This window comes from Elaeis guineensis, chromosome 6, assembly GCF_000442705.2.
Source record: "Elaeis guineensis isolate ETL-2024a chromosome 6, EG11, whole genome shotgun sequence".
Lineage (NCBI taxonomy): Eukaryota > Viridiplantae > Streptophyta > Magnoliopsida > Arecales > Arecaceae > Elaeis > Elaeis guineensis.
In genome coordinates this window covers 85,163,684-85,186,875 of record NC_025998.2, presented here as the reverse complement: position 1 = coordinate 85,186,875, position 23,192 = coordinate 85,163,684, and the positions used below count along the sequence as shown (strand labels likewise).

The 23,192-nt window shown below is 40.2% G+C and overlaps 1 long non-coding RNA gene across 2 annotated transcripts; it reads right to left on the bottom strand.

Moving 5' to 3' along the window:
* Positions 1 to 743: 743 nt before the first annotated feature.
* Positions 744 to 5,271, bottom strand: LOC109505156 (uncharacterized). 2 transcript variants are annotated; one of them, XR_012142275.1, is made up of 4 exons: positions 4,695 to 5,271; positions 4,293 to 4,354; positions 2,382 to 2,564; positions 744 to 1,633 (listed from the first exon to the last, which is right to left on the bottom strand). It is a non-coding gene; the product is annotated as an uncharacterized lncRNA (long non-coding RNA). The 2 variants fall into 2 exon arrangements; XR_012142276.1 differs by having other exon boundaries at positions 744 to 990.
* Between the last annotated feature and the right edge of the window lie 17,921 nt (positions 5,272 to 23,192).

The following is a 23,192-nucleotide window of genomic DNA, read 5'->3' as shown; positions in this document are numbered from 1 at the left end:
TCGCAAAAAGTAGGTTGATTGAGTGATGATGTTTCACTAACGCCATGGAATAAATATCTTTCATAACGTCTGACAAACATTGCAGAACGTAACTGATTGTGCGATGTTTTGCCAACATCATGGAATGAACGAAAATCTTTGGCAACATTTTCCAAACATTGCGGAACGATTTCGCTGACATTGCAAAACAAGGATATTTTGCAACAAGGATATTTTGCGATGGCCAAATTTTACTTCATTGATAGTTCAATTATAACCTATATAAAATATTACACTTCATAGTATATATTCAAATACTAAGTAAATCATCCATTTTCAGTCAACAAATCATTCAACAACTAAAGTATGAACTCACATATAATTCATAATCAAGATGAATCCATACATAAAGTTTATAATCCAAAAAGTAAATTATCTAGACTTTCAAAAAGATGGTATTTCCAACTAAAAGCACCAAGAGACCATGTCTCTACCAAAAGCAAACAAACTCATTATCCAACTATCTATAATAAAACAAATGAGTTCATAAATCAACAATCTAAAGCGCAAAAGGCTCCTCTGCCATACATGTCCTCAAAACTATATCTTCACAAGTTCTTGAATTATGGGATCCCTATCAAAAAAAAATATAATTAATTAATTGCCTATATATTACAGTAACAAAATACATATATTGTTCCATTATGCTTATAAAAAAGATTTAGGGACACATTAAAAAAAATAACTTAAGTAACTTACATCATAAATCTGATAAAGAGATATTCTGTGATGCATATAAAGCTTTCAAAATCTTTTGTTGACACTCCATCTACGCCTTAATGTCTACAATCTCATTCTTCATCTCTTGATTATACTTTTGTGACTGCTCCAACTCCTTTTGAAGTCTCTTCTTAGACATAAAAGAGAAACTCTTTCCTTCTGGATGAGGTCCAATTCTCAAATCATAGATATAATCTGGTCTGATCCCCAAAACTTTATCGCATATCTGATCTGCTGTCATAGGATGACCATTAGATATGGACTGCTCTAGCACCTGCATCATTTCATTCTAACAAAATTCGAAGAAGATTAATTCTAAAAATAAAACTAAGCTTACTTAAAATAGTAATCATAATTTTATTTTTGTGTAGTATCCTCACCCATTTTGCCTCGCACTCGGAAGTTGTCCATCTACCTGGAGTGTCACTATGACCTAGGGTGTAATGAGTATGATACCACAACATAATTCGATCGCACTCTTCTCCATTCAATTCATTCTCACTCTATTTAAAAGATGAGTTACTATTGCGAAAAACTTAAATGTTAAATGATATTAGTCATAATCAAAGTATGACATCTCACAATCTCATACCGTATAGGTACAAAAGCTTTTGACCCGGTGTTTGCTTGGCGCTTGACAAAATTTTTGAATTTTTTGAAAATAAAATAAAAAAATAAAAGATTACATATTGTTGATCTATAACATTTAACAATGAAAGATATTGTTCATCCTAACATCTAACAATGAAAAATTATCTTAATCTTAATTCCAACAAAGAAAAGAACAAGGATCTCTCATTGTTCAAACTTGAAACTTCGTCAGTTGTCCAGCATTCCGATCATGTTGATACTTTCTTCATGTAAAAAGTATGATCTAAATGAAATAGTAAAGAAAAATAAGTTAATACAAAGATAAACGAATTTATTGACTACATATAATCATCAATAAAGTATATCATACCAAACTTGAGTAATCAAATATTAAATGAAATCTTCTATTTAAAAGACTCGAGAATAGATACTTAACTTCAGATCTTCGACCTTTATATTCAAAATAATGAAAGAACCTATAATCTTTGATTTCTTTATAATTATTCTCCCATGCTTGAAAATAAACAATAGAAAGAGATAGATGGAGGCACTGATAAGAAAATATATATAAAAATATCTAAATGATACTATAATCAATCAAGAAGCAGCAAACTATCTATATCCATTAATCAACAATTTATCAAACTAATTATAATTTAAGTTTTAAAATCAGCCACCATAAAAGACATTATCAAACTAAATCAACCATCGTAATCCAAACCAAACCAGCCACCATAATCCAAACTAAACATCCACCATCCTGTAACGAAGTTAGCCACTATTGACAACGCTATGCCAATAATCTGCTTCATATAAATAGAGACTATTCGTGAGAACATATCATCCATGCCAAAACACTCAAATGTACTACAATTTGGTATAGGTAATCATTAGACATGCACAGGTATTGATCATAACAAATTGGTACAACATCTTAGGAGAATGCATTTCTTCATCACTTTTTCTCAATTTGTGGTGTTCCTTCCTTTGAGTGGGATTATTATGAAGAGCCATGGTTTAGCACAATTTACCTGAATGAGGAACATTTGTTTTGGAGGAATCTTCATGTAATGACCTTGCTTGAAAGAAGACCTTGCTCCCACACCTGTATGTATGCTAAGCACACCATAAATCCTAAATGTCATGTTTGCAATTGGCTTACCTGGATTTAGATATCCATTAAACATCTCAAGAAAAATATCTGCTGGTATGCGCTGCATCAAAGCTCAAACAAGTTAAAAATATGTATTTAACAGCTCCCTTTAAAAAAGAATGTGCACTTGTATCTTTCTTAACTAAGCTATGTAAATATTGTGATGTGATTATGCGGATTCAGATTTACTATGTTAAATGAAGGTTCACCATGTCAATCTAAAAGGAAAATGATATATCCATCTTACTGAATTTGCTGTGGTGCTAAGAACAGCATTTGGAAGTAGCAATATGGAAACCATAGCAAATATTATCAAAAATCCCCAAGAAAAAAGTTGGACTTGTTCATTTACTTGACAGATTAATATTGCCAAATCGACCATTGAAAACAAGACCAAGTAAAACCACCATTGAGGAATAGATTCATAATTTTGCTTCATTAGTCTAGAGTGAATGTCGTCTTCTTGTTCTTTGTATACCTTCTTAACCTGGTCCCACATTGATCTAGCAATGTACAAAGATGTAAATGACAAATTAAAAAGATCGATGGAAATATATCATAAATAGGTTATTGGAATAAAGCAGGCATCATTAAACTGTGGTGTCTTCAGTGACATATTTATAGCAAAGATAATTTCTACACCATAATTTATGTTTAGCATTCTAGTTTAAAATAGCAGATATTATAAAATTAAATATTAAAATCCAGATTCACAAATTCAACATGGCATATACATTTTAGCAGTCGAGTATGAAAGTTCAAGGAATTTGGTGTACCATTATTTGGAACTCAGAAACCAGTATAATAAGTCAAATGAGCAAATATTGAACAAGATCCTACCAGGAACGAAACTTGGAAATAAAATAAAATGAATGTCTTATTGACTTATTGCATAGATCAGTTGTCTTCTTATAGTCCTGACTGAGTTGCCAAAATTTAGTAAAAAATCCATTTAGACCATGCAGAAGATGCAGATGAGAACAAAAAAGGTATGATTGTACTACTCTTGGCAACAGGACTCGTTTGTTTGATTTATTAAAGAAAATCTTGAGCAAGGTAGCTAAGAAGAAATTGTGCTGGCTCAAACAAGAAAGATTTATATTTTAAACAAGGTATCATGCCTCAAATAATGAAGTCCATGACAAAATGCATAGTGCCGGCCATGTTCTATGACAAAATGCAACAGCATCATGAACCTTACCAAAAAACTGTAACAGATTATCAAAGTACTGAGATGCAAAACATACCTCCGATGGACGATCTAAAATTTGAAATTGGTTGACATTAGAAAGAGAGAAAATTCACCTAATAATTGACAAATTGGATATGAATCCGTAACTCATCATTCTGTCAATAGCAATAGTAGTCATCTGAGTATTGTTCTTTTAGTAGGAACTGGCTTCGTCTATTAGCAAAACTTGCTTATCATGATCAGGACATAACTTAGCTATGACATGACCATATCTCTCCAAAACTGTGATTAAATGAGTGAAACTTTTTGAACTAATATCAAGAAGAGTTTGGATGACAACTTCAAGTGAAACATTTAATCCAAAATTAAAAAATCAGCATACATAATTACTAAATAATTAGAACAACAAAGAAGAGAAGAGAAAGAGGAGGCTCAGATTTATTATTTAATCTGCAGCCAAATCAAAATGACCGTAATCAGTTATCTATAGAAGCAGACCATCTAAGATTGTTGTCTTTTGAAATAACTGAATTTGCATTATATAAATAAGAATGTTAAAGACATGAGAAGATTAGAAGATAGAATCTTATTCCAAACCTGCGCCTGGAGTTTCCTGATAGCTGCTTCTTGGGCAGCTTGCTTTTTAGATAGTTCTTCACCTGTTCAAAAGTAAAACAAACTCAACAAGACAGTAGTACAGATTTGCAGAATACTTTTAAACTCACAAATAGATGCCATGCATCAGATATCAAGCAAGAACTAAGACTAGAAAATAGTAACATTAAGCACACTATCTCAAATAAGATTCATGCAGCATGTAGAGGTGACTCTCATATTTCTTGCTACTCCATTACAGTGAAGGCATCATCTCCTACTTGTGTAAAAAAGGATGAGAATGAGCTTTCTTAATGAAGCTTAGTCCCTGCTAATCTCTGAACAGGGATGCCAAATCATTCAAACACATCGGAAGAAAATTATCGGGGATCGGACGACCAATACCTGAGGGAAATGATCAGGGACGACAGCGGTGGTGATGACGATGATGAGCGAAGATGGGAAGACCGACAACGGCGATGAAAATGAGCGAAGATGGTAAGACCGACGATGGCGACAGTGATGGAGGAAGAAGATGAAGGCTCTATCTTAACTAAAGGAAGATAGAAGTGCCGATGGGAGAAGACAAGACCTCAAAAAAATGGTGATGGCCGGCAGAATACAAGACCTCGTGATGAATGGAGATGAATGGAGGTCGTGAGAGGAGGTGAATGGCGGTCCTGAGAGGCTGCGAATGGTGGTGGTAGCGAACGGCGGTCTGTGAGAGGAGGCGAATGGCCATGGCATGCATCGCAACGATGAAAGGCGGTGGCATTGGGAGAATGGTGGTGCTGTGGTGGTGAACAGTGGTGGTGGTGAATGGTGGTTCATGAGAGGAGGGGGGTGGCATGCGTCGTGAGGGTAAAAGGTGGTGTTTTGGGGCACAAGGAAGAGAGGCACACGGAGAAGAGAAGGGAGGCACACGGGGAAGAGGGGAAGAGAGGGTTTGTTTTGGGGCACGAGAATAGGGATTGCCGTGGGTCTGTTTTGGGGCACGAAGAAGAGAGGTGTGCGGGCTTATTCTAAAGTAAGCGTACAATAAAAAAATAATAAAAAAAAAATATTAGATCAAGATGCGATATTTTAGTCTCAAACGTCGTGCAAAGATATTACAATCCATGATGTTTATCTAAACATCATATATAATATATCTCATCAGCGATGTTTCATAACATCGCTAAATAATTTATGCTTTTGTGATGTTTCAGTTTTTAAAAATCATGAAAGACTCAAATTCTTGTAGTGTATATTCTTGAAATAAAGGTCTATAGGGATAGATCTAAATGGATGCTTGATCTATCACAAAAGCTATACATAGAGAAGGTGCTGAGGACATTCAGTATGAAAAACTCCAAGAGAGATCTCTTACCTCTTAGGCATGGTATTAGTCTCTCCATGAGGATGTGTCTGACCATATTTGAGAAGGTGCAGTGCATGAGTAGGATTCCTTATACCTCGGCCATAGAAAGTTTCATGTATGTCATGCTATGTACTCAACTTGATATTGCCCTTGCCATGAGTGTCACGAGCAGGTATCAGTCGAATCCAGATGAAGAGCACTAGATAGCTGTGAAGAACATCCTTCAGTACTTAAGAAGGACTAAGGATCTGTTCTTGATTAATGGACGTGATTCTGAGTTATGAGTTGAGGTCTATACTGACTCAGACTTCATGTCTGATCTTGATGATAGAAAATCTACATTAGAGTACGTGTTCATTTGCAATGGTGGTGCAGTTAGCTGGAAAAGTTCCAAGCAAGCCATCATAGTGGATTTGACCATGAAAGCTGAGTATGTCACTGCTTCAGATACTGCAAAAGAAGGCTTCTGTCAAAAAATTCGTTGCAAAACTTGGGGTTATGACATTGGATGCCATACCATTGTACAGTGACAACAATGGAGCTATAGCACTTACTAAGGAGTCGATGTCTCATCAAAAATCTAAGCACATCGAGCGGTATTTTCATGTCATACGTGACTACCTCGAAAAGAAACATGTCGAGGTATGAAGAGTAGACTCCATAGATAATGTGACAGATCCGCTGACTAAGCAGTTGAGCCAACTGAAAATGAAAATCCACCTTGAGAAGATGGGACTTAGATTTGTGACCAATTGGCTTTAGTCCAAGTGAGAGATTGTTAGATGTATGTCCTAGAAGCCAATATGGCTGATACATTATAATAATTCTAGGACATAATTTTTTACTTAATATATTGATATGATCAATAAAAGGATAATTTTTATTATTCAAGTGTGATGTGTCTTAGAATCATCCATAGAATCAGTTTCGATACATATTCTCAAAATATTGAGAATTAGAGATATGTATTTAATTTCTAAATACTTCTGATCATAAGATCATCATGACAATGGTGATAAATCCGGATAGACTGGTGCACAAATTGCTTCCTTTGGGATAGATGAGTCTCTGATCTACTGTGTAGAGATACAGGATGATGAGTGTAGATGATTGTTAGAGTACAACTAGTACTGAGCATGACCATATGAGAGATCACTTGGATTTCTATTCAATCATCAGTGATTGTCTCAATGCTGTAGTTGTATGACTGATCTATTGACTTGAGATGGTATTGCTACTCGCAGTGAGGCTGCTGAAGTTTGATTGAGACATAAATATGGATCTCAATGAAATCTTGTAGTGGATGTTGGCGACAGTTGGTCCACTGTAAGAGTGGGGTGCGCATCAAGATAGGATCTTTTGATCTTGATAGAGAGGAGTAGTCCTATGAGATTTGAAAGACTAAGTCTAAGAATCTATGGCCATAGTAGTGTGATTGATGGAAAAGAGTTTCCATAGAAGTCACAACTGGATTTGAGTTAATCAAATTTATCATATGACTGATGTTAAGGTTTGACGATTTTTCATGACATACCATCTAGTCGGAACTCACGATAGAGAGACTGAATCACACATTAACTATATCTAATGGTTTATTTCAGTTCTACTAGGTTGCCACTACATACTGCTAGGTGTCACTGATAGATTGCGAGAGCTCACTAGGATCATTCTGGATCAACAATCCTTATTGAGTTAGAGTAGAATTATTCTGACCCATTGAAAAGAGTTTCAATGATACAATGATAGAAATCATTGTATATCTTACTACCAGATAGAATTAAATCTATGGGGTCACACAACAAAGAGATTAGGCTTGGAATAAGTAATTGAGCTTATGAAGTGTCATTTGAATTTAGAGAAATCCATTGGGTTCATGATAACCTTGCTAGCACATGGTTGGACCCAATTTCTCTTTTTGTTGAGATTACTTATTTGATAAGATAATTCTAACTTAATTACCTGCTAATAACCTACATGAATTAGATTCATAAGACTCCGATTATTGGGTGTCTAATGTTATGGATCATATTAATTAGGGGTGCAAGTCCTTAATTAATTTTCTTGATAGTTATTTTTGGACGCCACCTTGATTTGATCAAGTTGGGTATGTCTATTGATTAGAGGGCTTTTAGCTCTCTTATAGGGCATCTCTTTGGTGTATTTTGGGGTGTCTAATTATGGATGAAAGGACCTCAATTGTTGGTGCCTAAAAGGTCTCCTAAAGAAAGTTGGATAACTTAAGTTAATAGGAAACCCAGTGCAAATAGGACTTGTATGATGTGATTGAATAGGATTCAATTCTTATGCCTATTTAAAGGGACCTCCCCTAAGGTCCCTAGAGCATTCCAAACCAGCAAGCCCCATGCCTAGAAGATCCTCCTAAGCCCACTCTTCCTCTCCCTCTCCCTTCTCCCTTTGGGTGTCCCCCATGTCCCAATCCTTTGGGACATCCCCAAAGCCCCACACGCCTGAGGTGTTGGGCGTCCCCTCTTGGCTGGTTGCTAGTGTTTTGTAGTAGCATATAGTAAGGAGAAAAGTCTAGAGAAGAGAAGAAGAAGATCAAGGAGAAAGATCTAGCATTGATCATGATCTAGGCTTCGTTCAGATTTAGCAGGCTAAATTTTGAAGAACCAAAATTTTGATTAAAGAGAACCGTTCCAGACTAATCCTGAGTAGATACTCATAGAGGCTAGATATTTGTGCGGCTAAAAGAGAATATTTTCTCTTCCAGATCTAGATTCGAAGAAAAAGATTGCGAAAAAGGTATGTAATTTGATCATAATCTGAATTCAGCATATATCAATTTCAGCATATGAGATAGATCCATGTGATTTTATATTTTTATGCATGTATAATTCAGATTAAAAATATTTTAATCTTATTCTCCACTGTCATATTTAGAAAATAAAATTTTTGAAATACGTATGCATGCACCAAACTCTGAATTTCAACATATATAGCACGATGTACATGATGTGAGGGAAATTCAGTGTAGGGGTAAAATGGTAATTTTAAAACTTTTTCAAAATCATGATTTTACAGCGGAAAAATATTAATTAATCTAATTAATTAACATAAATTTATCCTACACTAGGATCTAAATATGATATATAGCATGCATGCATTTAAATTTGAAATTCAAATGCGAACAGTAAACACTTTATTGTAATGTGTTCAGAACACAATATCTTTGTGTGGATAGAAGATCGCCGTAATCTGATCACCCTCAGGAGAGTCTGATCATCGTGATGTAGCCACACAGCATGTCTGGCCTCTGCGGATCATCCACACGAAGCTTCCGGTCTGATCGACTCCTCACAAGTGCGAGCTCGTTGTAGAGCTCTTTTGACGGTGGATGTTGATCGAACTCCTTCGATCGATGTCTGTCGATTCTTCGAATGCTCTGAATCATCAACAGACATATTTAAGAGAATGTTGAAGATCTTCCTGAGATTTTGTGGGCTCACGACACTCGTAGCATACTTTTTCACTTCCCGAACCCCAGGCTAAAACTCTAGGGAACTCATCGAAAACCTTGCACCCACATTTCTTTCTTTTCTTTCTTTTTCTCTTGGAAGGATATGGACTTCCTTCTTATGCACAAGACTTCTCATGCCCTAGAATTTTTCTCCAAAAATCTTCTTCTTGCACGCCCCACTCTTCTCCTCCTTTTATAACAACGTCAAACGTCTTATCCAAAAGAAAGGATAAAGATGAGTAATTGCACATTTGAATTCAAATCAAATTTTGAATTCAAATGGACACCAACTCATCCCTTATCCACTAAAGGCATGAGGCATGGCTTAAATTATGCATGGAGTGATTTTATGAGAAATCTTTTCTCATGTAATAAATGGGGTGTAAAAAAAGAGATAAGGTACAAAGATTGATTGCCCATTCAAATTCAAACTTTATTTTGAATTTGAATGGCCAACCAATCATCCTTATCCATTCATTTGGCACATTAAAGTGGGGCATGGAGAGGGCTTGGCATGAGGAAAAAATTCATGAGAAGTTCCTTCTCATGAATTCAAATGGGTGCAATGGAAGTGAGGTGGCGCATGGAGATTGGGTCAAGGTGGTTTAATTATTTAAACCAACCTAATTGAACCAAATAAGTTAGGTCCAATTAGACTAATTTAAATACAACTTAATTAGGCTTAATTAGGCTTAATAAAATCTTAATCAAATCAGGAATTGATTAAGCCCAATCCCTGATCATATCAGTGACCAAACCATCTCGACGATTAGGTCAACTCTAAACCTAATCGGGTCAAACCCAACTGAATCCAATTCAATTGGACTTGATCCAAAATTAATTACTCAATTAAATTGAGTTAATTAGTGATCAAATCACTAATTAAACCTCTCATAAATATTGAGTCCAAATTCGATGGGTAATCGGGCATCAGAATTCATCGATATGTAACCCTGATCGAAAAATCCCAACCAGTGGGACTCTTGACCTCGGTACCCATAATGTGTGAAACTCATGATCAGAGAATCTTGATTCTCGATCACTGAGTCCCAAACATGTAGGATTTTACATCAACCATCAGATCAGATAGGAACCTCTAATGTGTGTGACCCCGCAGGTTTGAACCTAAGCCGGTAGCACAGGAACCAATTTCTGTACTAATCAAAGTAACCATCTAGAAATGGTACCTGACTTCCGGATAGGTCGAAGAGTTGCAATCGCAACACTCAGAACCTGCATGAATATGGTTACTATATAATTCATCTTTTTGATCCCTGTGTTTAGGATGACTCAGGGTTAAACTGTCAACCCTGATAAGATCATCCGAATCGTGCTCAACTCAAACAGTCCTATGACTCCTCACAAGGACTACCCTGGCCAAGGTTTTGCTAAATTAAAACATGACTGTACATAGCTCCTAAACTGGAGTGGTCAATCCCATCTTGACACACGCACCGACAAGTCAAGTACTTGACTACACCCAGCAGCCTTCCGTCACTGAATTAAAAATTTAGATAGTCCAGTGCCTAAGTGCAGTGAGTTGCTTACAAGTCACCATAGCGGTCTCAGGTCGGAGGGATATTTATACCCATATTCCATCAGAGCAAATCTTGACAGTAGAAATAGCTCCAGAGTCGGTCACGTTCAATGCAGATGTACCCTTACATCTCACCTGTATGTCATACCAGTATCTCCACACTCATTGGTTTAGAGGACAACCAACCTATATGGCACACAATGACCTATACTTAATAAACGTTGTCATCCTTGGTAACAACGTATCATTTGGTCGCGAATAGACTTAAGGACTAAACGATAAATCCTCCTTTGTCGAGTCTAAATAGTCCTAAGGACTTCACCACAACATAGGAGTTCATTAGAAGATGAAACATTTTATGATGAAAAATACCAAAATAATTTTTATTAATTCATAATTCATGTATATATATAAAAATGAGCACAACTGTCAATAGGCTGACGATTAGCTTTGGGATACTATTCCCAACAATCTCCCACTTGGCCTAAAGCCAATCGGTGTAGTATCTAATACCCATCTTCAACTTGTAGTCGTCGAACTCCTTCACCGCAATGGCTTTAGTGAATGGGTCAGCCAGGTTCTCCTTTCCATCGATCTTCTGAAGATCGACGTCATCTCGATCCATAATTTCCCAGATGAGATGGTAGCAGCGCAGAATATGCTTCATCCACTGGTGTGCCTTTGGTTCCTTCGCCTGAGCAATGGCTCCAGAGCTGTCACAGTAAAGCAGAACTGGACCAACAAGAGAGGGTGCTACTCCGAGCTCAGTGATGAATTTTCTCAGCCACACCGCTTCTTTGGCAGCATCTGATGCAGCGACATACTCCGCCTCGCAAACTGAATCAGCCACTGTGTGTTGCTTGAAACTCTTCCAACAGATAGCCCCACCATTAAGGGTATAAATAAATCCCGACATACTTTTGCTGTCATCGTGATCAGACTGAAAACTAGAGTCTGTAAATCCTATAAGTCTCAAGTCCGATTCACCATAAACAAGTCACTGGTCCTTAGTATTTCTTAAATACTTCAAGATAGTTTTAACAACCTTCCAGTGATTCTCTCTTGGATCAGATTGGTATCTACTCACTACCCCTAGTGAGTATGCCACATCTGGTTGTGTACATGTCATGGCGTACATGATAGATCCCACTATCGAAGCATATGGAATCCTACCCATACGCTCTCTCTCTTGAGGTGTTGTCGGACAATCCCTCTTCGAGAGAGAAATTTCATGGCCTATCGAAAGATAGCCTTTCTTGGAATTCTCCATGCTGAACCTCTTCAGCATAGTATTAATGTACGTGGACTGAGATAAACTAAGCAACCTTTTAGATCTATCCCTATAGATCCTCATCCCTAGGATGTAGGAAGCTTCTCCCAAATTTTTCATGGAGAACTGTGACGACAGCCAAATCTTTATTCCCTGTAATGCAGAGACATCATTCCCGATTAAGAGAATATCATCCACATACAATACAAGAAATACCACTACTGGACCATTAGCCCACTTATAAATGCAGGGCTCTTCTCCATTCTTAACGAAGCCATACGTCTTGATCGTCCTATCAAAATGTATGGTCCAACTCCGGGATGCCTGCTTAAGTCCATAAATGGACCTCTGTAGTCTACACACCTTAGACTCATCAGTGGATGTGAATCCTTCAGGTTGTATCATATACACCTCTTCATCCAGCTCTCCATTTAGGAAAGCTGTCTTCACATCCATCTGCCAGATTTCATAGTCTAGATGGGCAGCTATCGCAAGCATAATCTAAATGGATTTGAGCATTGCCACAAGAGAAAATATCATGTCATAGTCTATACCATAACATTGACGATATCCCTTGGCAACCAGATGGACTTTATAGGTTTTCACCTTTCCATCTGTGCCTCTCTTCCTCTTGAAGACCCACTTACGCCCTATGAATTTTACTCCTTCGGGTGGGTCAACCAATGTCCACACATCGTTGACCTTCATGGACTCCATTTTGGATTTCATGGCCTCCAGCCATTTCTCAAAGTTGGGTCTCTGTATTGCATCCATGTAGGTGATCGGATCCTCATCATTTTCATCAAGTTCGATAGGATCGCCGTCCCAGACCAAGAAACCATAGTATCTGTCCGGTTGACATGGTACTCTACCAGATCGTCTTAAGGGTGCTTGAACAATGGGCTCCGGATCTGATCTAACCAAATCCGATTTAGGTTCAGCAACTTGTGTCGGTTTTTCTACCTGTCGAACTTTGTCAAGTTCGACCTTAGAGGCAACGGTCCCTTCACCAAGGAACTCCTTTTCCAAAAAGATTGCCTTAAGGCTGACAAACACTTTTTGCTCATCAGCTAGGTAGAAGTAATACCCTTTGATCCTTTTGGGTACCCTATAAAATTACACTTGTCAGACCTAGGTCCAAGCTTGTCCGTAATTAAATGTTTAACATAAGTCGGACACCCCCAAACCCTAAGGTGCGAGAGTACTGGCTTACGTCCTTCCATATCTCATATGGCATTTTGGTTACATACTTACTCGAAACTCTATTTAGAACGTAACAAGCCGATTCGAGTGCATATCCCCAAAAAGAGATTGGCAGACCAGCAAACCCCATCATGGATCAAACCATGTCCAACAAGGTCTGATTTCTCCTTTCAGATACACCATTATGTTGTGGTGTTCTAGGAAGAGTCCATTGAGAGAGAATCCCATTCTCCCCAAGATATGTCAGAAAATCATTGGAAAGGTATTCACCTCCTCGATCAGATCGAAGAGTTTTAATACACTTTTCAGTTTGTTTTTCTACCTCATTTCGGAATAGTTTGAACATTTCCAACGACTCCGATTTATGCTTCATTAAATAGACATACCCATACCTCGATAGATCATCTGTGAAGGTTATGAAGTAGAAATATCCACCTTTTGCACTTGAGCTCATGGGTCCACATACATCAAAATGTACCAAACCCAAGAGTTCACTGGCTCGCTCATCTTTTTCAATAAAAGGTGACTTGGTTATTTTACTAAGAAGACAGGACTCACAGGTTGAAAGTGATTCACAATCACCTACTTCAAGAATTTCTTCTTGAGCCAACCTGTTTATCCTGTTCTTATTGATATGACCTAGCCTACAGTGCCAAAGGTAGACTTCTGACACATTATCTATTCTAAGGTGTTTACCGAAGGTTTGAACCACATTAACAGGTTGTGATAGAAAGTAAATTCCATTATAAAGTTATCCAATAAATATTGTAACACCATTCAAAATGATATTGCAAATATTTTCTTTTATTAAAAATTGATAACCGTTCATGACCAAAAAATCTACAGAAATAATATTTAATAAAAAGCTTGGACAATAGTGACATTCACTCAGAATTATATTTCGAGAATTGATTACAAGTTTCATGATTCCTAATGCTAGAACTGGAACTTTACTTCTATTTCCAACGTTCAGGAACCTCTCACCTTCATCAAATCTCCTACTGACCTGCAGACCCTGCATCGAATTGCAAATATGATAAGGGCTTCCGGTATCCAATACCCAGGCAGTAGTATCACAAATGAAAAAGTTGCAAAGTGTTATCATATAAGTACCTTGCTTCTTCTTTGGCCTGTTCAGGTCCAGTGAGGCAATGTATAGAGGACAGTTCCTCTTCCAGTGCCCCTACTTCTTGCAAAAGAAGCACTTCGCCTGGCTCTGATCGGGCTTGCGCTTCTTGGTCTGACCCTGTGCAGACATCCCATAATGCTGCTGCACCTTCTGATTTTTTTTCTTCTTGTTCTTCTTCCCTTTCTTAAAGGGTCGATGACCAGAAGAAGACCCTCCCACAACATTCACCGACTCCTTATGGAGTTGGTGATCCTTCTTAAAGTTTTGCAGCAACCCCAACAAGCCGTGGCAGTTCACTGCAGGCTTTGTCATTCGAAAATGAGTAAAGAAGGGAAAGAAGGACTTGGGCAGAAAATTAAGGATCGCATCCTTACCGAGCTGCTCGTGTAGGGAAAAACCCAGTTTACTTAGGCGCTCAATCATTTCGATCATGTACAGTACATGATCAGTGACTGAGGCTCCATCCCTCATCCGAGTATTGAAAATGGCACAACTAGTTTTGTGCCTTTCAATGTCGTTAGGCATGCCAAAAGAGTCGTTCAACATTTGAAGCATCTCCTACAGCTGAGCATTCTCGAACCTGCGGCTGAACTCATCATTCATTGCCGTCAGCATTATGCACCGGATGGTGGTGCGGTCATTGAGCCACTTCTGGTAAGTATCTCAGACCGTCCCTCTAGCGTTCAGGGCTGGCTCCTCAGGTGCCGGATCCGTTACTACATAAAGGATCCGCTCATGCTCAAGGATGATTTTTAATTTTTGATACCAGCTATCGAAATTAGATCCCATGAGCTTGTCATTATCTAATAATGACCGGAGCGACAGGGTAGTAGCCATAGCTGCATAAAGGAAAATCAGACCTATATTAGTACATAAATTATTAATACTAAAGACTTGGATTTTAGTCTAAAGTTTCTCCTAGTATTTTTATGAATTGGTAGCCTCAACCTCCAATTCGAAGAATTACTTTAATTCTTTAGTGGGTACTAGAATCCACACAGACTACACACGAGCCCAACTTTGGTTGGTCAACCCATATGCATCATGGGTAGGTTCATAACCAGTTGTTTCTCTAAATAACTTCTAGTAATTAATTTTGCCCCAGAACCTAATCAGTAGGCTTTGGCCTCCACTGAAAAAATCTAGTTAGGTCCAACCATTAACATGATTTGATTTGATAAATCGGACCAATAAATGATCAAGCCCGACTTTGGTCGACCAACCTAACCACCATCAGAAAGACTCAAACTAAATTATCATACTATGAATGATAATTCCATTAGTCAATAAGCACCAGGACTTTGGGCCTCCAATGATTATTAAACTAATGGACTCATTATCACTCACTTAATGGGAGGCTATGACTTAGTTATCAATATAACTTAATCATTTTTAGGACCTAATAATTTTTGAGGATTTTATTAAAGAATAGATGAGAAGATAAATTACCAACCAATTTCAATCCTCCCACTGACTTCACCAAGTCAGATTAAAAATGATTTAATTAAAGCTGGCATTAGGAGCACCTAAATCAGTCAAACTAATTTACCTAATGACATGGGTGAGCCCTAATCACCAAGTGATCTAATCAAAATCTAATTCACTAGGTTGGCCAGGTAAGTGAGATCAGTGGTGGGGATAAGCCATTAACTTGTCAGAGATCGAATCACTGCGAGTAGCTCCCGCTTAAAAACCACTGGTCAAACTGCCAAACTTACCTTAGACACCAACCGGTTCATTAGTTTTAATTTGATCAACTTAGTAAATAGGGTTCCACCGCGTAGCCATGAATTAAGTCCATTTTGGTCTAGTTAAAGACATGGACCCATTCAACTACAACTATTAGAGTTGAGTCTAGAGTATCCTTGACCTAATCTAATTCAACTTTTGATTAGATTTGACCAATTACTCTAATTTAGTCTATTTCTTTAAGCTAACCTTAGGTCTAACCCAATTATGGACCTAATCCATCTAACCCATTGACCCACAAGTTTATGCAATTGTCTTAGGTCTTAATTCACAATTCTAGACCTACTAGACAACACTTAATTCTTTTAATTAAGTATTTGGGCTGAGGGGTCAAGGTTTGGCATTTCAAAAATAATTTTCAAATTTGAAAGGTTTTATTTTTTGTTCACCAAATATGTTGACTCATTTCACAAATAGATCAGCACATTTCATAAATAGCAATCCTATTGCTAATTACATAACAGAAAATAACTCAATCAAAATAAATCATGAATATTCCTTTAGATCTAATCTAACACATTCATGATAAATTTCACAATTGAACCTTTATAATTAATTCTTTTCACTGCTTCATTTGCATGGGATATAATTACAGCGGTACCCCTACCGCCATAGGAGACCCCATCGAATGGGAGGAGAGGACCTTTAAACCCTACTTTTCTCCTATGACCGGACGACCATGGCTACCAAACCAATTCGATTACTTGCTACTTGGATCAAGTATATCTAAATATACCAGTTTTAAAATTTAAATTTCAAATTTCAAATAAATTTCAAATTTCAAATTTTTGAATTTCAAATTTTGAATTTCAAATTTTGAATTTCAAATTTTGAATTTTAAATTTTGAATTTCAAATTTTGAATTTCAAATTTTGAATTTTAAATTTTGAATTTCAAATTTAAAATTTCAACCAAATTTCAAATTTCAAATTTTGAATTTCAAATTTTTTAATTTTGAATTTTGAATTTTAAATTTTAAAATTTAAATTTTAAATTTTGAATTTCAAATTTTTGAATTTTGAATTTCGAACAACTTTCAAAATTCAAATTTTAAATTTTAAATTTTAAATTTTAAATTTTAAATTTAAACTTTTAGATTACAACTTAATCTATGCATGCAAATATATATATCATATTTAAAAACTCATTCTGATACCAGTTGTGGGGGAAACTCAGTGCAGGGGTAAAATGGTAATTTTAAAACTTTTCAAAATCATGATTTTACAGTGAAAAAATATTAATTAATCTAATTAATTAACATAAATTTATCCTACACTAGGATCTAAATATGATATATAGCATGCATGCATTTAAATTTGAAATTCAAATGCGAACAATAAACACTTTACTGTAATGTGTTCAGAACATAATACCTTTGTGCGGATAGAAGATCGCTGTAATCTGATCACCATCGAGAGAGTCTGATCATCGTGACACAGCCACACAGTGTGTCTGGCCTCTACGAATCATCCACACGAAGCTTTCGATCTAATCGACTCCTCACGAGTGCTTGCTCGTTGTAGAGCCCTTTTGATGGTGGATGCTGATTGAACTCCTTTGATCGATGTCTGTCGATTCTTCGGATGCTCTAGATCATCAACAGATGTGCTTGAGAGGATGTTGAAGATCTTTCTGAGATTTTATAGGCTCACGACACTCGTAGCTCATTTTCTCACTTCTCGAACCCCAGGCTAAAACTCTAGGAAACTCACCGGAAACCTTGCACCCACTTTTCTTTCTTTTCTTTCTTTTTCTCTTGGAAGGATATGGACTTCCTTCTCATGCACAAGACTTCTCATGCCCCAAAATTTTTCTCCAAAAATCTTCTTTTTGCACGCCCCACTCTTCTCCTCCTTTTATAACAACGTCAAACGTCTTATCCAAAAGAAAGGATAAAGATGAGTAATTGTACATTTGAATTCAAATCAAATTTTGAATTCTAATGGACACCAACTCATCCCTTATCCACTAAAGGCATGAGGCGTGGCTTAAATTGTGCATAAAGTGATTTCATGAGAAACCTTTTCTCATGTAATAAATGGGGCGTAAAAAAAGGATAAGGTACAAAGATTGATTGCCCATTCAAATTCAAACTTTATTTTGAATTTGAATGGCCAACTAATCATCCTTATCCATTCATTTGGCACATTAAAGTGGGGCATGGAGAGGGCTTGGTGTGAGAAAAAAATTCATGAGAAGTTCCTTCTCATGAATTCAAATGGGTGCAATGGAAGTGAGGTGGCGCATGAAGATTGGGTCAAGGTGGTTTAATTATTTAAACCAACCTAATTGAACCAAATAAGTTAGGTCCAATTAGACTAATTTAAACTCAACTTAATTAGGCTTAATTAGGCTCAATAAAATTTTAATCAAATCAAGAATTGATTAAGCCCAACCCCTGATCATATCAGGGACCAAACCATCTTGACAATTAGGTCAACTCTTAACCTAATCGAGTTAAACTCAACTGAATCCAATTCAATTGGACTTGATCCAAAATTAATTACTCAATCAAATTGAGTTAATTAGTAATCAAATCACTAATTAAATCTTTCATAAATATTAAGTCCAAATCCGATGGGTAATCAAACATCAGAATTCATCGATATGTAACCCTAATCAAAAAATCCCAACCAGTGGGACTCTTGACCTCGGTACCCATAATATGTGGAACTCATGATCAGAGAATCCTGATTCTCGATCACTGAGTCCCAAACATGTAGGATTCTACATCAGCCATCAGATCAGATAGGAACCTCTAATGTGTGTGACCCCGCAGGTTCGAACCTAAGCCGGTAGCACAGGAACCAATTCCTGTACTAATCGAAGTGACCATCTAGCAATGGTACCTGACGTCTGGATAGATCGAAAAGTCACAATCGCAACACTCAGAATCTACATGAATATGGTTACTGTATAATTCATCCTTTTGACCCTTGTGTTTAGGACAACTCAGGGTTAAACTGTCAACCCTGATCAGATCATCGAAATCGTGCTCAACTCAAACAGTCCTGTGACTCCTCACAAGGACTACCTTGGCCAAGGTTTTGCTAAATTGAAATATGACTGTATAAAGCTCCTAAACTGGAGTGATCAATCTCATCTTGATACACGCACCGATAAGTCAAGTACTTGACTACACCCAGCAGCCTTCCGTCACTGAATTAAAAATTCAGGTAGTCCAGTGTCTAAGTGTAGTGAGTTGCTTGCAAGTCACCGTGGCGGTCTCAAGTCGGAGGGATATTTATACTTGTTGGGTATAGAATACCCACAGCCGAAACCAGCAGAATCAACGACGGAACAGCACAGCTCCGCCCAGGCTCCTACGGGAGCCGGGCTCCACCTTCGACTTCGAGCAGCACAGCTCCGCCCGGACTCCTACGGGAGCCGGGCTCCACCTTCGACTTCGAGCAGCACGGCTCCGCCCGGACACCTACGGGAGCCGGGCTCCGCCTTCGACTTCGAGCAGCACAGCTTCGCCCGGACTCCTACGGGAGTCGGGCTCCGCCTTCGACTTGGAGCAGCACGGCTCCGCCCGGACTCCTACGGGAGCCGGGCTCCGCCTTCGACTTCGAGCAGCACGGCTCCGCCCGGACTCCTACGGGAGCCGGGCTCCGCCTTCGACTTCGAGCAGCACAGCTCCACCCGGACTCCTACGGGAGCCGGGCTCTGCCTTCGACTTCGAGCAGCACGGCTCCGCCCCGACTCCTACGGGAGCTGGGCTCCGCCTTCGACTTCGAGCAGCACAGCTCCGCCCGGACTCCTACGGGAGCCGGGCTCCGCCTTCGACTTCGAGCAGCACGGCTCCGCCCGGACTCCTACGGGAGCCGGGCTCCGCCTTCGACTTCGAGCAACACAGCTCCACCCGGACTCCTACGGGAGCTGGGCTCCGCCTTCGACTTCGAGCAGCATGGCTCCGCCCGGACTCCTACGGGAGCCGGGCTCCGCCTTCGACTTCGAGCAGCACGGCTCCGCCCGGACTCCTACGGAAGTCGGGCTCCGCCTTCGACTTCGAGCAACATGGCTCCGCCCGGACTCCTACGGGGGCCGAGCTCCGCCTTCAATATCAGCTGCTGGTAAACTCCGTCTGGACTCCTACGGGAGCCGGACTTCGCACCTGACTTATATTGCAGGAAGACTCTACCCGGACTCCTACGGGGACTGGGCCTCGTCCCCAACTCCGACCGCTGTCGAGCCTCGATCAACAGATCCGCGCCCCCTGGCAGATCACAATAACAACCGTGATCCTGTTCCACTTCCTGTAGCGGATTCCGCACGGCTCCATCACCCCCTGCGGCGGACCTATTACTCTCTGACAGGCTGTGTCAACGGCCACGATTCTGCTCCACTCCCTGCGGCAGGTGCTGTGCGACTCCACTACTCCCTGATAGCTAGCGGCAACGGACGCCGCTCCACTACCTGCAACTGGCTCTACGTGGCAGGCCGTAACAATAGCCACGTATCTACTCCACTATCCTTCACAATCAATTCCCCTGACCATGGGCGGCCCACTACCAAACGGTTACAAACGTCGCCATCAATCTGTTTCCTCCTCCGCCTATAAAAGGAGGACCCAGATACGTTATTCTCTAAGCTCATTCCTTATCTCAAAACTCTGCTAAATTCTCCATTCGAGCACTCCATTCTTGTTGAGGCAGAGAACTGACTTGAGCGTCGGAGGGTCTTGCCGGAGCAACCCCACCTCCGGTTTAGACTTCCCTTGCAGGTCCCGGTGGCGACCGCGGCTTCCCTGACTCCAGCTTCTCCGGTGCAAGCAGATTTTTGCACCAACAGGATTGGCACTAGAGGAAGGGGTGTGTCTTCGCAGCACCCTTGTTCTTAAAAGAGCGCTCAACGGACCCACTTCCGGCCATCTTTTCCGGCGCCCAATCCTCCTTCCCTCATCAGATGCCCTCTCACGAGGTCTCTGCACAACTACCTCCGGCTATGGTCGCCGATGAAGGGTGGCCGGATGATCGGTCTCCGTCGGATTCCATCAACGTCATCTCGGGGGAATCCCGGTGGGAGGCAATCAGCACATCAGTTGCATCCCTCAAGTGGCAAAAAGTTGAAGAACCCATAGCCTTCACTAAAGAAGACGCCCAGGGAGTCCAATTCCCTCATGACGATGCGGTCGTAGTTTCCTTAAACATAGCAAACTACGACGTCCGTCGCATTCTCGTCGACAATAGGAGTTCGGCCGACATCTTGTTCTACAACGCTTTTTCAAGAATGGCCACTCTTGGCGGTCATCTAAGGCCGATTTGCTCCCCCTTAATAGGGTTTACCGGTGACGCCGTTCCAACGGAGGGAATGATAGCTCTAACTATGACCGCGGGTCAGCATCCAAAGCAGTCCAGAGCCCTGATGAATTTCCTGGTGGTAAAGGCACCGTCTGCCTACAATGCAATTCTTGGCCGACCCGGCCTCAATGCCCTCAGAGCTGTTGTTTCAACCTACCATTTGAAATTGAAGTTCCCAACAGGCCAGGGGATCGGAGAGGTCCGGGGAGACCAAGCGCTGGCTAGGCATTGCTACAATATTGCCTTGCAAAGAAGCGATCAAGCGGACCCCTGTCCGGTCGATGGATTGGATGCTCGCGATGACCTCACTGAAGAGAGGGGCGGTCCAATTGAAGACCTAATACCAATCCCTCTGAATGATGGAAACGTAGAGCATGTGGTGTTAATTGGCTCCAACCTGGGGGAGGAGGTGCGAACGCGTCTTGTGGATTTCCTCCGAAGAAATGCGGACGTTTTCGCGTGGGTCCCGACGGATATGTCGGGGATCGACACAGAAGTCATGGAACATCATCTGGCGGTCGACCCTAAACATCGGCCGACGAAAGAAAAAATCCGGAGTCATGCCTCGGTGAGGCAGAAGGCAATAGCCGAGGAAGTGGATAAGCTTCTTAAGGCCGGATTTATCAAGGAAGTCAATTATCCTGAGTGGATCTCCAATGTTGTTTTGGTCAAGAAAGCAAACGGCAAGTGGAGGATGTGTATCGACTTCAAAAAGCTGAATAAAGCTTGTCCAAAGGACAGCTACCCCCTTCCCAGGATCGACCAACTGGTAGACGCTACCTCGGGCCATGAGCTCCTCACTTTTATGGACGCGTTCTCCGGCTATAACCAGATTAGAATGGCATTGGAAGATGAAGAAAAGATAGCTTTTATCACTAATCGCGGCCTTTACTGCTACAGGGTTATGCCGTTCGGCCTCAAGAACGCGGGCGCAACCTATCAGCGACTGGTGAACAAAATCTTCAAGGAGCAGATCGGCCGAAACATAGAGGTTTACGTGGACGATATGCTCATGAAAAGCAGGTCTTCCGAAAATCATGTCACCGACCTCGAGAAAACCTTTGACGCTCTTCGAAAGTACAGAATGAAGCTGAACCCGACCAAATGCGCTTTTGGGGTAACCTCAGGAAAGTTCTTGGGCTTCATGGTATCGGGGCACGAGATTGAGGCCAATCCGGAGAAAATTCACGCCATCCAAAATATGACCGCCCCAAGGTCGATCAAGGAGGTTCAGTGCCTCACGGGGAGGATTGCGGCTCTTAATCGCTTTGTCGTGAGGTCGGCCGAACGATGTTTGCCCTTTTTCCAAACCCTCAAGCAGCCGAAGAACTTCTGTTGGACCTCTGAATGCCAACAGGCATTCGAAGAATTAAAAGGCTACCTTAGCTCACCCCCACTGCTGGCGAAGCCCGAACCTGGGGAGAAACTATTTTTGTACCTGGCAGTCTCTCCCACAGCCCTCGCAGCTGTCCTTGTCAAAGAAGAAATGAAAGTCCAGCGGCCGATCTACTACATTAGCCGTGCGCTGAGGGACGCCGAGACCAGGTATACCAAATTAGAAAAACTGACCTACGCCTTGTTGATTGCAGCTCGGAGACTCCGACCTTACTTTCAAGGGCACGCGGTGACGCTACTCACCGATCAACCGATCAATGCGGTTTTGCACCGAGCTGATACCTCTGAAAGAATGGCGAAATGGACAATCGAGCTTACAGAATTCGACATCAACTACAAACCTAGACTAGCAATAAAGGCCCAAATATTGGCAGATTTCATAGTAGAGTGCACTATCCCCGAGGAGGCCGAACCCGAGCAGAGCAAAGTTGACGACCTGAAGACTCAACCGAACTCCCCCAACAAAGAAGTCAGTCCCT